The sequence below is a fragment of the Heterodontus francisci genome, chromosome 34 (assembly GCF_036365525.1).
Source record: "Heterodontus francisci isolate sHetFra1 chromosome 34, sHetFra1.hap1, whole genome shotgun sequence".
In the NCBI taxonomy this organism is placed as follows: Eukaryota; Metazoa; Chordata; class Chondrichthyes; order Heterodontiformes; family Heterodontidae; genus Heterodontus; species Heterodontus francisci.
Window position 1 is genome coordinate 38671659 of NC_090404.1, and position 3744 is coordinate 38675402.

The 3744-nt window shown below is 45.3% G+C and overlaps 1 non-coding gene across 1 annotated transcript; it reads right to left on the minus strand.

Moving 5' to 3' along the window:
- Nucleotides 1-2842: 2842 nt before the first annotated feature.
- On the minus strand, nucleotides 2843-2926 carry trnas-uga (transfer RNA serine (anticodon UGA)). Its single transcript has one exon. It is a non-coding gene; the product is annotated as a tRNA-Ser (tRNA).
- Between the last annotated feature and the right edge of the window lie 818 nt (nucleotides 2927-3744).

The following is a 3744-nucleotide window of genomic DNA, read 5'->3' on the forward strand; positions in this document are numbered from 1 at the left end:
GTCATGGAGCAGCTGCAGGACATTCTGAAGGGGGAGCGTGAACATTCAGAGTTCGTGGTACACACCGACATTGGCAGAAAGAGGGATGAGGCACTGCAACAAGAATTTAGGGAGCTAGGTAGAAGATTGAAAAACAGGATCTCAAACGGTGTATTCTCCGGATTACTCCTGGTGCCACATGCGAGTGAGTATAGGAATAGGAGGAAAGAGCAGATGAATGCGTGGCTGAGGAGATGGTGCAGGAGGGATCACTGGGTATATTTCTGGCGTGCAAGTTGCGTGGGTTGCACCTGAACTGGAACGGGACCAAAATCTTGCTGAGAGGTTTGCTGGTGCTGTTGGGGGTCCGGGACTGGGGTGGGGGGGGGGGGGCGGCGGGTGCGGGGGTGGGGTGGTTGGGGTTGCTGGGTGCTAACATAATTTGGCAGGGGGATGGGATACAAAGTGGAGGTACAGTAGGGGGTGATGCACAGCCAAATATAAAAGAGAAACTCAGTCAGTGTAGAAGGCAGAGCAAATATTGTTAAGGCACAAGTGAAAACTGCAAGGCTGGATTGCATCTATTTTAATGAAAGGAATCTTACCAGTAAGGCAGATGAATTGAGGGCGAAGATTATCACATTGGATTAAGATATTATTGATATCACAGAGACATGATTGATGGAGGGGCAGGACTGGCAGCTCAATATTCCAGGGTATAGAATCTACAGGCAAAACAGGGGTCCATTAGGGGCCAAAGTGGCAATCTGTGTGTGGAGCCGGAGGTTATAGGTGAGGTTTTAAAAATTACTTTTCATCTGTGTTCACTATGGAGAAGGACGATGTGGGTGTAGACATCAGGGAGGGTGATTGTGATATACTTGAACACATTAACATTGAAAGGGAGGAATCATTAGCTGTTTTAGCGGGCTTAAAATTTGATAAATCCCCAGGCCCAGGTGCGATGTATCCCAGGCTATGATGTGAGGCAAGGGAGGTGATCACAGGGGCTTTGACACAAATTTTCAGATCCTATCTGGCCACAGGAGACATACCAGAGGATTGGAGGACAGCGAATATGGTACCTTTCTTCAGGACGGATTCCAGGGATAAACCAGGTAATGACAGACCGGTGAGTCTAACATCAGTGGTTGGGCAACTATTGGAAGAAATTCTGAGGGACAGGATTAATCTCCACTTGGAGAGGCAGGGATTAATTCGGGATAGTTAACATGTCTTTGTCAGGGAGGGATCGTGTCTAACTAACTTGATTGAATTCTTTGAGGTGGTGACTAGATGTGTAGATGAGGGTAAACCAGTTGATGTAGTCAAATGGACTTTAGTAAGTTTTTTGATAAAGTCCCGCATGGGAGATTGGTTAAGAAGGTAAGGGCCCATGGGATCCAGGGAAATTTGGCAAAGTGGATCAAAAATTGGCTTAGTGGCAGGAGGCAGAGGATGGTCGTCGAGGGTTGTTTTTGTGAGTGGAATCCTGTGACAAGTGGTGTAGCGCAGGGATCACTGCTGGGACCCTTGCTGTTTGTAGTGTACATGAATGATTTAGACGTGAATATAGGAGGTATGATCAGTAAATTCGCAGATGACACGAAAATTAGTGGTGTCGTAAATAGTGAGGGGGAAAGCCTTAGATTACAGGACGATATAGAGGGGCTGGTAAGATGGGTGGAGCAGTGGCAAATGGAATTTAATTCTGATAAGTGTGAGGTGATGCATTTTGGAGGCCTAACAAGGCAAGGGAATATACAATGGATGGTAGGACCCTAGGAAGTACAGAATGTCTAGGGGACCTTGGTGTACTTGTCTATAGACCACTGAATGCAGCAGCACTGGCAGATGAGGTGGTTAGGCAGGCATATGGGATAATTGCCTTTATTAGCCAAGGCACAGAATATAAGAGCAGGGAGGTTATGATGGAGCTGTATAAAATGCTAGTTCGGCCACAGCTGGTGTACTGTGTACAGTACTCTGGGCAGCACACTATAGGAAGGATGTGATTGCCCTGGAGAGGGTGCAGAGGCGATTCAGGATGATGTTTTCTGACCTGGAGCATTTCAGTTTTGAAGAGAGACTGAAATGGCTCGAGTTATTTTCCTTAGAGTAGAGAAGGCTGAGGGGGGACACGATTGAGGTATACAAAATTATGAGGGGCATTGATAGGTTCAACAGGAAGAAACTTTTTCCTTAGTGGACGTGTCAATAACCAGGGGGCATAGATTTAAGGTAGGGGGCAGGAGGTTTAGAGTGGATTTGAGGGAAAAAGTTCACTCAGAGGGTGTTTGGAATTTGGACCACACTGCCTGAAAAGGGTTGGGAGAGGCAGGAACCCTCACAACATTTACCAAGTATTTCGATGAGCACTTGAAACGGCAGAGAATACAAGGCTACGGACCAAGTGCTGCAAAATGGGATGAGAATAGTTAGGTTCTTCATGACTGGCACAGACACGATTGGCCGAAGGGCCTGTTTTTCTGCTGTATAACTCTATGACCGCCGAGTTGCGAACCATTTGCTGTTTCTTTTTAATGTCAGTCACGTTTGTGAGAGTTGTCATCACAGTAAAAAAACTGATTACTTTCTGACCAGGAATCGAACCCAGAACGCGAGAGTGAATGCATTGAGCCCACACCACTCGAACACCAGTGAAGCTCACCCACGCCTTTCAATATTAACTGCTTTTCCCATTTCTTCACCTTCAACAGGCTGATTTGTTTGTTTATTTCTCACACATTTTTTGCCTTTTGTTCAGTTTATGACAAATCCACGATCTCTGATTGATATTGAGACATTTGAACATTTCCAACCAGCAAACTGAGTAGTCAACTCAAGAAAAAAGACACAAAGCCGCTGCGAGCAGGGTTTGAACCTGCGCACGGTAATTCCCCATTGGATTTCAAGTCCAACGCCTTAACCACTCGGCCATCACAGCTCAGATATTGCTCGCTCTTCTAATTAAATCATTGGTACAATGCATTAGACAATTGCTGAAATTAGACATATTCTGGGGAATCATTGTCTTTGAGCCTTGAGTTGAGTTGCATCTCCCAGTGTATGTTAAAATTCCCATGATGGAATCAGTGTAGTTTACAACACAGAAGGAATCCTCTCGACCCGCTGAGCCTGCACCAGCTCTTTGAAAAATCAGTCAGTTTAATCCCACAATCCAGCTTTTCCCCATCACCCTGGAAATCAGTCCTCTTCTCTCCTCGCTATTCTCTGTTTTATGTACCTCAGAAAATTATGTATCCGCGCTGCCACTGGTCCTTTAATTCCATCACTTTAATTTTTCTAACAAGTTGATTATGTGGTCTTTCACCAAATGCTTTTTAAAGTCCATCTCCACAACATCAATCACATTACCACTACCCTCATCAACTTTAGAGTTATACAGCTATACAGCACAGGAATAGGCCCTTCGGCCCATCGTATCTGTGCCAGCTATCAAGCACCCATCTATTCTAATCCCATTTCGAGCACTTCGCCCGCAGCCTTGTATGCTATGGCGTTTCAAGTGCTCATCTAAATACTTATTAAATGTTGTGATTGTTCCTGCCGCTACCACCCCTTCAGGTAGTGAGTTCCAGTTTCTTTCTCCATTAATTCATCACAGAACACATTTCATGAGAAAAACATCATCTGCCATGAAAACAAAACCCAGTTCATCAATTCACATCCCTTGGCAAAGAAGATTCCCCAAAGAAATATTTTCAACAACCCACCGCTGGCCTTCCAAAGGCCAGCCCTGCT